Source organism: Mustela putorius, unplaced genomic scaffold, assembly GCF_011764305.1.
Source record: "Mustela putorius furo isolate JIRA1106 unplaced genomic scaffold, ASM1176430v1.1 tig00000281_pilon_pilon_pilon, whole genome shotgun sequence".
NCBI lineage: Eukaryota > Metazoa > Chordata > Mammalia > Carnivora > Mustelidae > Mustela > Mustela putorius.
This window is the reverse complement of record NW_025421343.1, coordinates 671,823-686,910: the sequence shown is the minus strand read 5'-3', so window position 1 is coordinate 686,910 and position 15,088 is coordinate 671,823. Positions and strand designations below refer to the sequence as shown.

At 45.5% G+C, this 15,088-nt stretch overlaps 1 long non-coding RNA gene across 17 annotated transcripts in view; it reads left to right on the top strand.

Moving 5' to 3' along the window:
* The window catches only part of LOC101674755, a 111,716-nt gene that overhangs the window by 81,466 nt on the left and 15,162 nt on the right, over nucleotides 1–15,088 (top strand). The window lies entirely within an intron of this gene.

Below are 15,088 nucleotides of genomic sequence, written 5' to 3'. Positions count from 1 at the left end.
TGTTCTACTTATTTTTTTAAAGAAATTTGCTGGTTGTGACCCACTGAACTGATTTCATAACCTAGTAATGGGTCACAGCCCATGGGGTGAAAAATGCAGTGTGAGCTCATTGCTCAGAACAGCTGAAAACACAGGCCCCGTGGCATCATCTAGACCTCCCCCTCCGGGTTCCTGGCTGAGCTGCCCCACAATGGCACCGGCAATTGTGTGCCCCTGGTGGCAGTCTGCCTGGTGTGGCTCTGCGTCTCCTTTCAGGGGCCAGTTGGTCATACTGTCAAGTGGCCATGGTCACAGATGCCGTCGCGGTGCTGTGACAGGAGGCTGAAGTCTGTAAAGGGCTCCAGAAACCTGAAGGATGCCAGCTCAGTGTCAGTATCCCAGGGCCGTACATTTCATCCTTCTTGCTGAAACTCCGTGTGGAGGTGAAGTTCCCAGGCTGAGTGGGGCCCCTCAAGGCCGCTCACCGGCAAGGCTCTAAATAACAAACAGAAGAAGGGCAAAACACAGAGCTCTGCGTGCAGCATCACAGTAATAGAAACGTCTCTTTGGACTTTAGCCCTGAACTGGAAGTTATTGAAAACAGGATCCGTGGCAATAACTACATCAAAATCTTTGCATCTCAACCCAGTGTTTTAGCTTTCTGAGGGTCTCAGATCTGGTAACGCTTAGCACACTGTTCTTTCTTCTTCTTTTTTTAAAAATTGTGTTTAGCTCACTGTTCTAACAAGAGTCGCTGTCTGATTTCCCAACCACTATGGAAGAAAAGAAACAACCTGGAAGGGTGGGGCTGGCAGGTTGTTTTTAGACACTGATGTGTAGATGACAGGAAAGTGAAGGCCATGGGGGAAGAACAGAGCAACAATAAGGAAACATAATCACATTATTGTCTAGTTCCATAGGGAATGCTCATAATGATGACCACTTCAGTGAGAAAACGATAGCTTTTTGTTTTTTAAAGATTTGGGGCGCCTGGGTGGCTCAGTGGGTTAAGCCGCTGCCTTCGGCTCAGGTCATGATCCCAGGGTCCTGGGATCAAGTCCCGCATCGGGCTCTCTGCTCAGCAGGGAGCCTGCTTCCTTCTCTCTCTCTCTCTCTGCCTGCCTCTCAGTGTACTTGTAATTTCCCTCTGTCAAATAATAAATAAATAAAATCTTTAAAAAAAAAAAAAAAGATTTTACTTATTAAAGAGCATGAGCACAGGGCAGGCTTGGGAGGGAGAGGGAGAAGCCAACTCCTCGCTGAGCTCAGAGCCCATGGGGCCTGAAGCTGGGCCCTGAGATCATGACCTGAGCCAAAGTCAGACACTTAACTGACTGAGCCATGCAGGCACCCTGGAAAAGGATAGTTTTTTTTTTGTTTTGTTTTTTAAAGATTTTATTCATTCACTCAACAGAGAGAGAGATAGAGAGTGAGCACAAGCAGAGGGAGGGGGAGAGATAGGCTCCCTGCTTGAACAGGGAGCCTGATGCAACAGGGGACTCAATCCCAGGACCCTGGGATCATTACTTGAGCCGAAGGCAGATGCATAATTGACTGAGCCATATAGGTGCTGCAAAAAAGGATAGTTTTTAAGGCTTTAGGAAATTGTGGGCCAAATTTCAGCAAGATTTCCGTTTAAAGTGATTAAAGTACTATTTGGCAATTTAGTAGGCTTCATCTATTTATTTATTTATTTATTTGATTGAGAAAGCACAAGCAGGGGGAGTGGCAGGCAGGGGAAGAAGCAAGCTTCCCTCTGAGCTCGATCCCAGGATCCTCCACTCAGCTGAAGGCCGACTGAGCCACCCACGTGCCCGAAGCTCCCATTTTTAGAGAAGGTATTTTGTTGGAACCTCAGTGAATCTGGATAAATTTGATGCAGTTGAGCTGATTCTGATTAGGGCTAACCATATTCCTCATGGGTTTGAGGCATGCTGTGATCTCAGGTTCACAAGGCAGGTCCTCCACACCCAGCCTCACAGCCTAAAATCCTTCCATTTCTGTTGGATTCTGTTGTTCGTCAAAGTGAATTTGTGCATAAATACTTTCTCACCTGAAAGCTTGCTGTTAGTGGCTCCCTGATGCCCTAAAGATAGATGCAGAGAGGAGACTCTGAGATGGACACTCCCTGGGGATGGCAGGCCTGGGTGGGGTGATCTATGACCAGAAGGCAGGACAAAGCCACCAGGCTTTGGCCAGGAGTGAGTTTTTAGGGAGTAGCGGGGGGGAGGTGGCGAGGACCAATTTCCCCCTCTTCACCCTGCATTGGCCAGTCACTGGGGCAGGGCCCGATATCTGTTTCTCTGGTGGCCTGTCCCCTCAAGGCTCTCTTGTCCCCTCAAGATCTCTCCCAGATCTGCTTCTGTGAATCATCCCGGAGGACTGCAGGGGTGTTCCTATCAGTGAGCAAAAAGAGAAGCTAAGTATTTCTGAGACAAAGATGATTTATTCCACGCCTTCCACACCATCTGAGAAAGGGATGTTAAGTGGAAGGCAGTGGGACTGGAGATGTGTTACACCACCAGGAGGATTCTGTCTTAACAATAGATGATTATATAGTATGCATGCATAATACATTACACATCCTTGTGTTGATATTTGCAAATGCTGTTTGATTACAAAACGATGAAACATTTTTTCTAATGGGGGAGAATAATAATAATAAACTAAGATAACAATCTCAAAAGTCTTTGGAAAGATTTCAGAGGTTTGCCGAGCCATTCACTGATATGTCCCCAAGGCCAGAAGTAGAGTAGGGTTTGGTTAAGTGGTGGTTCTAAGAAACTATGTAATAAAATTCTTTATTTTTTTCAGTAGAAGTATAATGTGAGGGGTAGAGAAAAAGCACCCAATTCTTACTAGTTTGGAAATTAGATTCTGATGATGAAGTAAAAATGATTTTTATAGGGAGAAGGGTGAGCAGCAGCAAAAGAAGACAGATGAGCTTAGATTTTTAATGAACCTACTGGTTTTTCACGTGTATGTCATACCTTGTGTGTATCCAGAAGTACCAAAGTCCAGAATTAGCGGTGATTGTAGAGGAAGCGTGTCCAGCACAAAGGTTGCTTGTCTCCTTCCTTATTGACGTCTGTATGAGTAGGGGGATGAACAAGGCAAAAACAGGCCCTCTGTTAGGGAGAGGCACAGAGTGTTAATGTAAGAGAGAAAAATTGCCCTATTTCCATTTGTTTCGAGTTCTGTCTCCTTTGAGAATAGTCCTCAAATGGCCGGAGGTGGAGGTGGGGTGGAGGGACCACAGGAAGTGAAATTAAGTACCCAGTAGTAGAGATGTTAGTGGACCTCCCTCAACCCCAGCCTGGGGCAAGGTCCACCTGTCCTCAAGAAATCGCAGGCAATTGGGGCGCCTGGGTGGCTCAGTGGGTTAAGCTGCTGCCTTCGGCTCAGGTCATGATCTCAGGGTCCTGGGATCGAGTCCCACGTCGGGCTCTCTGCTCAGCAGGGAACCTGCTTCCCTTCCTCTCTCTCTGCCTGCCTCTCTGTCTACTTGTGATCTCTCTCTATCAAATAAATAAATAAAATCTTTAAAAAAAAAAAAAGAAGAAATCGCAGGCAAGTGATTTGTGCCACAAATAGGGATGAGTTCAGGGCAGTACAGGGTGTGGCCCCTCAGGGGAGGCTCCTGGGGGAGGCAGGCAGAGGCTTCCTTCCCTGGAAACCAGCTCCTGAAACCGTGACTTGGCTCTAAAGCATTTTTAAGCATCTGAAGGCTGCTGTCTTTGTCAGTCTAGTGCTCTCTCTCTGGCTATTTGTTCTGGGGGTGGCTGTGCAAGAAATGCACCCCGAACGAGTGCTAGGACTGGCCAGGCTGGCCTGGCAGGTTCAAGGGTGCAGGGCCCGCCCCACAACTGGGGCCCACGACACCATTCCTGAGTGTCAGGGCCCAAACACTAAAGTTCCCTGTGTGTGTCTCGTCTGTGCCTGGCCCTGTGCTGGGCGTTGTCTGGTGGTGTCCTGACACATCATATCCTGGGAGATGGGTGGTGTCAGGCCATCCCCATTTTACAGCTAAATAAACAGGGTGGGACCTTAAGTGTCTTATAAAGGGCAGAGCCTGGACTTGGAACCAAGGTTTCCAAGGCCAAAATTGGGGGGTGGGGGGGAGGATGCCATTTCTATACCCCACCCTGGTCTAGACCAGAAGAGACTCAGCTGAGAAATGTGCCCTTGGGAAGAGATGGAGCCAGAGCTCCAATAACTGACCACCTCAGCCCAGGGGAAGGGCTAGAGAGGCTCTGAGAGTCCTACCATTCCAGGGCTGGATCCCTGGATCTGCTCATGGGGCCCCCACCCCTCACAGAGCCAGAACCTGCCTGCAGTGTGTCTAGGGGATCCCTCCTGCAGACTGTTCCTTGCTAGCTCACTCTTCATGAAAGGTTCTCTCAACCAGTGGTCATTTTGGAGAAGGAAGGCAGTAGTTGAAAAACATGTTTTTAGGTAGTGGTGGCCTTTTCCTCCCCTAAAAACAATTAAAAAAAAAAAGATTTTGTTTATTTATTTGAGAGACAGAGAGAAATCACAAGCAGGCAGAGAGGCAGGCCGAGAGGGGGGGGGAAAGCAGGCTTCTTGTTGAACAGAGTCCCATGTGGGGCCCTGTTGAGCAGAGAGCCCTGTGCGGTACTTGATCCCAGGACCCTGAGATCATGACCTGAGCCAAAGGCAGAGGCTTAACCCACTGAGCCAACCAGGCACCCCCTAAAAACAATTTTTTAGAAACAGTGTTAGGTTTACAGCAAATTAAGAAGGTGGTACACAGTTTCCTATATACCGCCTGTCCCCCACACATGCAGAGCTGTCCCCATCATCATTATCCCCCACCAGATCTATTTGTTCCAACTGATGAATCTATGCAATGGCTCTTTTTTCCCAACAGAATTTCCTCTGAACATGCTTAAAATTGGACACAGATACAAAGGGAACTATTCTGTGTGAGGAGGTTGTGGGGAAACCTGTGCATGCCTCCCGTTTCCTGACCCGTTCCTACTATTCCACCCAGATTCTCCAGGACCCAGATATAATTTACGGCTCCTGTTCTGAGGTGGGGAGAAGTAATGCTACTCTATTAACAAGCTCTTCTCCCCAGCTGTGCCTCTAGGGCGTAAGTTCCAAGCACCAGGTTTAAAAAAAATTAGGAATATATATATATGACATAAAATTTACCATTTTAACCATTTTTGAGTGTATGGTTTATTGGCATTAAGTATATTCATATTATTTTGCAACCATCACCACCATCCATCTCCAAACCTTTTTCATCATCCCAAACTGAATCTCTCTACCCACCAAACAGTAACACCTCACCCTCTCTCCCTCCAGATTCTGGCAACTATAATTCTACTCTGCCTCTGTAAATTTGCCTATTTTAGGTACATCATAAGTGGCATCAAACAATAACGGTCTTTTTGTGGGTGGCTTATATTACGTAGCATAATGTCTTCAAGGTTTATTTATGTGGTAACGTGTGTCCAAATTTCCTTTCTTTTTAAGGTGAAATAATATTCCATTGTATATATATCCCACGTTTGTTTATACACTCATCTGCTAATGGACATTTGAGTTGCTTCCACTTAGTGGCTGTTTTGAATAATCCTGTTATGAACCTTGTTATGTGTTCTTGTCTCTGCTTATGATTCTTTGGGGTATATACCCAGAAGTGGAATTGCTGGATCATGGGATTATTCAATGTTTAACCTTATTTATTTTTTTAAGAGGGAGAGAGGGAGAGAGAGTGGAACTGGGGAGGAGGGGCAGAGGGAGAGGGAGAGTTTTCTTTTTTTAATTTTAGAGATTTTATATATTTGAGAGAAAGAGTGAGCAGGAGTGGTGGGGAGAGGTGGAGGGAGAAGCAGACTTCCCATTGAGCAGGGAGCCTGATGAGGGGCTTGATTCCAGGACCCTGGGATCATGACCTGAGCTGAAGAACAGATGCTTAACTGACTGAATCACCCTGGCACCCCATGCAGGGAGAGAGAGTCTTAAGTAGACTCCATGCTGAACAAGGAGCCTGATGCAGGACTCCATCCCATGACCCTGAGATCACAACCTGAGCCAAAACCAAGAGTCAGATGCTCAACTGCTCAACCAACTATGCCACCCAGGCACCTCATATGTTTAACCTTTTGAAGAACTATCAAACCATTTTCCATAAAGGATGCACTTATATTCCTACCAGCAATGGATGAGGGTTCCAATTTCTCCACATCCTTGCCATCAGGGCAGACATTTTTAATCTCTTGTTCATGGCTATATCTCCTGAGACAGGGACAGTGCCTCACACATAGTAGGTACTCAATAAATATTTGTGGGGTTGAATGAGTGAGAGGCCTTGGTCTCTGGGCAGCTGTGTCCAGGAAACCTCCTACCTGTTAACCACTCAACAGAACCTTCCCCTCCAGTCCCTGCTCTGCTCTAGGAGAATCACCCTTTTGATCGGGTAGGTTACCTGGAAGTGCCCACTGATGTCAAAGAGGAAATGGTGGCACTGTGGAGATCTGAGACTCTTAACATGTGTGGGAGGCTTTCAGACTGTTGGTCTTGACTCATTTCTGGCTCCGGAAACCCCATTTTTAAGGGTTAAAACCAGGAATTTTAAAAAATGAAATACAAAAAAATACCACGGATACCCCATGGAAGAAAGAGCAAATATCATTTTGTGAAACTTTTGTTTTTAGTGTGATATTTATGGATGTTTATAATGGATCACAAAGAATTTGAAAAACACTGTTGGATAGGGTATACAGCCTCTGCTTAAAGAATTCCCTATGCCGGGGAGGTTTACTGCCTTACAAGGGAGCACATGCTGCTTGGGGGTCTGCTGGAATATTGGAATGTTTTTCCTTTATTGAGCAGAAACCATTCCACTGAAAGATCTTTCCTTTGAGGTCCTTCTGTGTTCTAGGACGTGTAGTAGGCACATGAGTTGAAGAGGAGAAGGTGCACTCAGGAGTTAATGGGAGAAGAGAGGTAGGAGAACAATAAGGGGACAGAATAATGTGGGAAGGGAGGGGAGAGGAGAGCTGGGAATGCTGCCTGGAGGAGTCCAAGAAGGAGCCAAAATGAGCCTTAAGGTTGAATAGGGATTTGCTACTACTCTCTACCAAGACAAAAACTTACAGGAAAGTATGAAGACGAGGAAGGGCAAATTGTGTTTAAAAAAAAAAATGGCAAGTAATCTGGTCTGGCTGGAGTCCAGGGTTGGTTTTTTTTTTGTTTGTTTGTTTGTTTTTTTTTTGGTAAGAGTTTATTTATTTGTGAGAGAGAGAGCGTGCACAAGCAGGGGGAATGGCAGGCAGAGGGAGAAGCAGGCTCCATGCTGAGCAAGGAGCCCAATGTGGGACTCAATCCCAGGACCCCGTGCTCATGACCAGAACCGAAGGCAGACCCTTAACTGACTGAGCCACTCAGGCATCCTGAGTCCAAGGTTCCTAAGGAGGTCAGGGGTAGGGATGGCCAACTTGAGCTTGGCCAAGCTCAGATGTGAAAAGGTCTTTGTGTCAAGAGCTTAGATTTTCATCCTACAGGCAAAGGGGTGTCTTTTCAATATTTAGAAAACAAATGCTTGTCAGGATGTATACTGGGCTCTGGGGAATTCGGGTCAATGAAACCTGAGAAACCATCACCCCTGTGTAGGGAGCTGGTATGAAGTAAAGAAACATAGAAACAGATGGTTATTGAAAGTGGGGTGAACAGTGTGATGGGAAATAACAGGGTCCTATGTCCTATGGAAAAGGGTGACAGGGGTACTTGGTTTAGACTAGGGGGAGAAGGCTTCTGTGAGGAAGTAATGGTTCAGTTGCAGCCTGCAGGTGAAAAGCCTTCTCAAAAGAGGAGGCAGCATGGGCAAAGACCATGAGGTGCAGAAGGCCCAGAGCAAGAGGCAGTGGGAGAAGGGGTGGGAATGGCTGAGCCAGCCCAGGGAGGGCCCAGGGACCAGATGCGGCAGGCCTAGAGGAAGGATTTGGGATTTTATCCCAAGAGCAGTGAGAAGCCATTGGAGTTTAACCAGGTGTGTGTGTGTGTGTGTGTGTGTGTGTGTGTGTGTGTGTGTGTGTAGGTGTAGGTGTATGGGGAGAGGAGAGGGGGAAAGATTGAGAGAGATTATTTATTTATTTCTACATGAAAGGAAAAGTACATCCAGGGCAAAGATCAAGAGTCAGGAGGTTCAGAGGAATAGAATATTTTTTATTTATTTGACAGAGAAAAAGAAAGAGAGAGTGTGCATGCGTGAGCAGCGAGAGGGGCCGTGGAGGGAGACACAGACACCCCGCTGAGCAGGGAGCCCGACACAGGGCTTGGTGCAAGAACCCTGAGATCGGGACCTGAACTGAAGACAGACGCTTAACTGACCGAGCCACCCAGGTGCCTGGCATCATGTTTCTCATGTTTTCTCACTGAGGGTCCAGCTAACATAAGCCAAGAAAAGGTCATTTATTGGAAGACTTCTAGCTGGTAGCCTTGAAGAAAGGGTCAGCTCTGAAGCTTCAGGAAGATCAGAAAACTTGGACCTGGGTTTTCAAGAAAAAGAAGGCTGCCATTAGGTAGAAGCCATGCCAACCTCTTTGTGTGATCGAGACAGAGTCTCACTGGCTGGTCTGGATCCTGTCCAGACAGTCCCACTGGGGATTGAGGGAGATGGAGTTCTCTCTCAGAAAAGTGAGGTGCTGTATCCAGAAGAATGGGGGGGGGAGATTGCTAGACAGGCAGAACTGTTGACCATCACACAGGAGACTCCCCTCTCCCCCATCCTGGTGCTCCTGTAGGCCTGCCAGGTGAACCCTCAAGTGCAAAACGATGTAACTACTGCTCACCTCCCCTGTTTTCTTTTAATTCCTCCATCAGTTTTCCATTTCAACACACTCTGCCCAGCCGGGGCCCGCTCTGCCTTGAGCAGGAGTGTGGCATCTTTACTCAAAGGGCTCCCCTGCTCCAGGGCCTCCAGCCTCCTCCCTCACCCTCTCCAAGGGTCCCAGACCCAAATCCTTACCTGCTCTTTACAAAGTTCTGTACACCCTACAGAAAAGAACCTCAGGCCAGTTTTAAATTTTTCGTTAGCTTTTTCCTACTTATACTTTTTCAATACTGACTCTTCTTTTTACTTTACCCTTGGCCCAGTCCTGCAGGAAATGTGTTCTTAGGAAGGCTGCTGGGAGACCTTGGGTTTCCAGTAGAATGAGAAGGCTCAACTGAGACTAATGGAAAACCCGAGTACTGACAGTTGCTGAGCGTCCTTCAGTACGGAGCCCTCCATAGGGCTGGAGGAGGGACCAACTCCCCACTTTGCCAGTCCTTTCTAAATTCCTCCTCTCCCCTTTTTCCGTGCCCCATATTCTACTGCAACAATGTCATCCACTTGAGGTGTCTAAAAGGCCTCTAAGCCTGAGGGTGGCACTTGGGAGGTGGAAGATTTTGTGATGACCACCTCAGGCCCAAAAGGGAGAGAGGCCCACCTTCTCAGTGCTGCCCAGTCAGAATATTTGCCTCCTAGAAGATTCCTAGCTCCAGTGCCCTCATACCCTGCCAAGGCTTGTCCATTCTAGGAACTTATTGCCTGCTGTGAGCCTGCCCCATCCTTCTGCCCCTATTAAAGCTTCTCTATCTCTTGTCTTACCAGCCTGCTGTATGTTAGATCAGTTATTCCCACAGAGGTGGTAAATTCAAAATCCCAGAAAACTTGTATTTTATAGGGGAGATTTAAAAGGACAGAGTGTCAGTTTCAAAGGGTAGCTCTAAGGATTAGCTCCTTATTGTGGGGGCCCCGTGGATAGTATAGTTTTAGTGCTAGAGGGAGGGAGGGAAGAAAGGGTAGACAGATGAATGAGCTAATGAGGATGGAAGGAACCAATGGGGAGAGATTCATAGTCACAGTCACCTTCTCAGAAGTCTGTCTGTCACAGAAACGAACGGCCACCTAGGTGTCTGCCTACATGGGCCTGGCTTGGGGGGCAGCCTGAGCATCACTTGAAAGTACGGAAAAGGATTTTGTGAAAGAAAACTGTCAGAAGCAGTGAAATGTGGCATCCACACAGGGGAATTTTTTCCTTTTCCTTTTTTTGAGATATAATAATCCAGAAATCACAAAATTTAGCCTTTAAAGTGTATAATTGAATAGTTTTTAGTGCATTTGCAAGGTTGTGTAACCATTGTCACTAATTGAAGAACATTTTCATTGCCCCAACAAGAAACCTTGGACCCCATGAGCAGTTGATCCCCGTCCCCCAGCATCCAGCAACCACTAGTGGACTGTACTCTCTGTCTCTGTGGACCTGCTTATTCTGAACGTTTCATAGGAATGAAATCCTATAATAAATGCCCTTTGCGTCTGGTGTCTTTCACTTAACATAATGTTATCTACATTGTAGCTTGTGTCTATGCTCCATTCCTGTTTCCTGCTGAGTAATATTCCATTGTGTGGATATGCCACATTTTATTTATCCTGCTGGATGTGTGAAGGGGTTCTAGTTTTTGGCTATTATAAATAATATTTCTATGGATATTCATGTACAGGCTATTATAAATAATATTTCTATGGATATTCATGTACAAATGTTATTGTGGGCATATGTTCTCAGGTTTTTTTTGTTTTGTTTCATTTTTAGTTTCCTTGAGTGTATCCTAGGAGTGGAATTGTTGGGTCATATGGTAATTCTGTTTAAGTTTTTGAGGAACTGCCATGGTTGGGAATTTTTGATGTCTTTTTTCCCTGATTATAAACAAAAGTTCATTGTAGAAAATTTACAATATATACAAATTTTGTGAAAGAAAACTGTGAGAAGAAGTAAGATTCTCTATATGACCCATTAAGAACTACCTTTAACATATCAGTGTATTTCTTGTCTTGTTTACGTACATCACTTAAAAATTGTATTGAGTTTAAAAAATATATAGTTTGTATCTTAATTCTTTCACTTTACCTTCTATTGTAAGCATTTGCCATGTCAACAAATATTATAATATTATTTCTGACCACATTCTGTCATCATCTGATGCATTATAACTTACTTAATTAACCGGCTATTCTTGGACATGTAGATAATTTCTACATTTTTGTGATTATCACAGGTGGTTCAGTATCTTTGTATGTAAATGTCCATCTACCTCTCTGATAAGTTTTTTTAATATGCTGGGGATTCGTTTTTTGTTTTGTTTTGTTTTAGTCTGCTAGGTGTTTTTGTTGTTTTTAAATATATATTTTTAGGTAAGATCTATGCCCAACATGAGGCTTGAACTTATGACCCCAAGATCAAGGTGCCTGGGTGGCTCCATAGGTTCAACGTCCGACTCTTGGTTCCAGCTCAGGTCATGGTCTCTGAGTGTTGGGATCAGCCTCTCATCAGTCTCTGTGCTCGAGCTGGGAGTTCCTTGAGATTCTCTCCTTCTCCCTCTGCCCCTCCTCTGCTCGCATTCTCTCCTTAAATGAATAAATGTTTTTTAAAAATGAGTTGCATGTTCTACTGATTGAGCCAGACAGGAGCTCCATATATCTCTGAAAAGTTTGAGATAAAATCTTAGAAATGAGATTTTTGGGTAAAAGAATGTGAACATCTAAAAAATAAACCTTTTGGGATGCCTGGGTGGTTCAGTTGGTTAAGCGGCTGCGTTCAGCTCAGGTTGTGATCCCAGCGTCCTGGGATTGAGTCCTACATCGGGCTCCTTGCTCGGCAGGGAGCCTGCTTCTCCCTCTGCCTCTGCCTGCCACTCTGCCTGCCTGTGCTCGCTCTCTCTCCCTCTCTCTCTCTTTGACGGATAAATAAATAAAATCTTAAAAAAATAATAAACCTTTTGCTTTGAAATAATTTTAGATTTATAAAAAGTTGTGAAGATAGTGCAGAGAGTTCCCATGTAGCCTTCACACAGCTCCCTCTAACATGAATATCTTACCTAACCAGAGTATATTCATCAAAATTAATAAATTAACTTTGGTACATTACTATTAACTAAGCCCCAGACTATATTTGGCTTTTATTAGTGCTCTTACTAATGTCCTTTATCCATTCCAGGATTCAGTCCAAGACAGCATGTTGTATTTAAGTGTGTGAATATTTTTAAATCTTTGGGGTTGTGTGTGTGTGTGTGTGTGTGTGTGTGTGCATGTGTTAAGGAAAGTTGTGTCAATTTATATTCCTGTCAATAGTATAGGGGAGGGCACCTGGGTGGCTCAGTTGGTTGGGTGATTGCCTTTGGCTCAGGTCATGATCCCAGAGTCCCAGGAGTAAGTCCTACATTGGGCTCCCAGCTCCATGGGGAGTCTCTTTCTCCCTCTGACCATCTCCCTTCTCATGCTCTCTATCACTCTTTCAAATAAAATAAAATCTTTTAAAGAAATAGTATAGGGGAAAGACTTTGTCAACCTAATAGGTATTATAGCAACAGCAATAACATCAGTTTATTGGACATTTATTTTTCCTTTTTTTAAAGTATATGGATATGTTATTAGAGAATATATGCAGGAGAGTTTTGTGGTTTTATTTTTTTTTTATTTTATTTATTTGACAGACAGAGATCACAAGTAGGCAGAGAGGCAGGCAGAGACGATGCAGGGCTCTGTCCCAGGACCCTGGCTGGGATCATGACCTGAGCTGAAGGCAGAGGCTTTAACCCACTAAGCCACCCAGGCGCCCCTATGCAGGAGAGTTTTAAAACCACTTTGTAAATGAGGACCTTTAAGTGTATGATGCCAGTTATAGAAATAAACATACAGTTTTGGAAACAATGTTTGTCAGTCTTTTAAAATATTATTCTTTCTAGATTTTTTTTCTCTTTTTAATTAAAAAAATTTTAAAATGTGAATTCTGGTATAGTTAACATACAGTGTAATATTAGTTTCGGGGGTGCAGTACGGTGATTCCACAATTCTGCACATCCCCCGGTGCCTGTCACAAGTGCGCTCTCTGCCCCTGTCACCTAGTTCACCCATCCCCCACCCGTCTTTCCTCAGTTTGTTCTCCAGCTGTTGGTTTGTCTCTTTTTTCATTTGTTTTCTTTCTTAAATTCCGAATGAGTGACATCATATGATATTTGTCTTTCTCTGACTGACTCCATGTAGCGTGATATTCTCCAGCGCCATCCATGTTGCTGCATGCGGCAAGATCTCGTTCTTTGGGGCGGCTCAGTAGGGTTCCGTTGCATACGCGGCCCCTGCCATATATCCATTTCTCCATCCGCGGATGCCCGAGCTGCTTCCATACTTTGGCCGTTGCAGAGATGCTGCTTATAAACGTAGGGGTTTGTAGGCACATATCCATGTATCCTTTTGAATTAGTGTTTCTGTATTTTTGAGGTAAATACCCAAGCAGGCTGACTGCGGGATCACAGGGTACTTTTATGTTTAGCTTCTTAAGGAACATCCATACAATTTTCTACAGTTGTACTGATTTGCATTTCCACTGATAGTGCACGAGGGCTCCTTTTTTCCCACATCCTGACCAGCAGTTGTTATTAAGAAATTTTTTATTTTAGCCATTCTGAGGTAATATCTCATTGTAGATTTGAGGTGCATTCCCCCAGTGATGCGTGATGGTGAGCGTCTTTTCGTGCGTCTGTTGGCCGTCTGTTTGTTTTCTTTGGAGAAACGTCTGTTCGTGTCTCCTGACCATTTTTTAAGTTAGTGAGCATTTCTGAATGGCAAGTGGCTTTACAGACTTTTTTCATCTGTTTGGTAACTACTTGTACTTGTTTTTTATTTCCCAATCATCGGTAGGGGCTTTTGTCAACATCTAAGCCTTTAGCTTCCATTCAAGCTGACATAGAGCCAATGTCAGATGAACATCCAGAAAGCCATCACGGGATCCTGCAGAGTCACCGAGGCAGTGTCACCCAGGAAGGGAGGCCTGCCAGATGTTTCCTGACGGCCTTGTTTTTCCTGCAGGGGCCTGCCCAGGGCTGTGGAACCTGGGTGCTCTCTAGGGGAGCAAGCTCTGCTGGTGACCCAAGGCCAGCTGTGTCCAGAGTGGTCCAGGGCAGGCAGTGACACGTCCTAAACAGCACTGTCCAGGAGTCCGCAGAATGGCGGTTTCATCCTGGTTCTCTTGCTACCTGTGCGAACTTAAGCAGATCTGGCCCATTTTCTGGGCTCTCTTTTTCTCATCTGGTTAGTGGTCAGGATCTCAGGGACTAAACGGACTATTGCAAAGCACTTTGAAAAGCACTGGACAGGTGGGTACAGTACAGTCCTAGGAGATGCTGTCCTGAAGCGTACTGAGGAGTGCCTTATGTGGATAGTGCAAGCCTCAATCCACCATCCCAAGGGGGCAAAAAAAGCTCCTGAGATCAATTCAGTTCCAACCCTGGACTCACATCTTACCTGATGGGGAGGAAATTTATTGCTGTCATTATAGGCCCCCTCTTAATAAGAGTCACCCCAGAAACCAGGAGGCTTTTGGTGCTTCCCAGAAAAGGGGCACTTCTGTAGGCTGTGCTCTCTCTCATGGGCCCTGGTACCCTGTGAGACTCAGACTCTGCTTGCTTGCTCAGGCCTTGCTTGAGGCCTTCGTCCCCAGGGCCATGCCTCCCCACCGCTGAGGCCCACTGCTCTCTGAAGGTGCAGAGCACTAGTCTGGCTCCTCTTCCCACTTCCCAAGATCCCTCTTCCTCTCCCCTTTCACTTTTTCCCTCCCAGCGTGGCCTTTAGAACACTCCTCTGAGTCTGCAAGTAGCTCAGGCTCAGGAAAACAGATGCAAAGGGGAGAAGGGCCCAGGGGTGGCTTCTGTCTAGTCCTGAGACTCCAAGAGGACAGATCCCAGGCCTTCTTGGAATGAGAAGGCAAAGGAAAACCACAACCATCTAAACACAAATTAATATCTGAGAAAATAATCTGGCCACACCAAGAAGAAATTGGAAAATATGTCCTCTTGCCCAAATACTGTCACAAACTTGTGTCCTCCGGCATGTCATGCATTGTCTCCGAGGCTGTTTTCTCCACTGTGCAGTGAGGGGCTGGTTTCATACCCTCTAGAGCAACCCTGGACCCTCACCGTCCTACAGTCAGTACTTCCTGAGAAAGGCTGAGCTTTTCTTTTATTTTGACCTTGTTGGTCTTTTGTAGTCACTATCACGTGACCTGAACATGACCCCTGTAGCAGCATTGCCAACAGA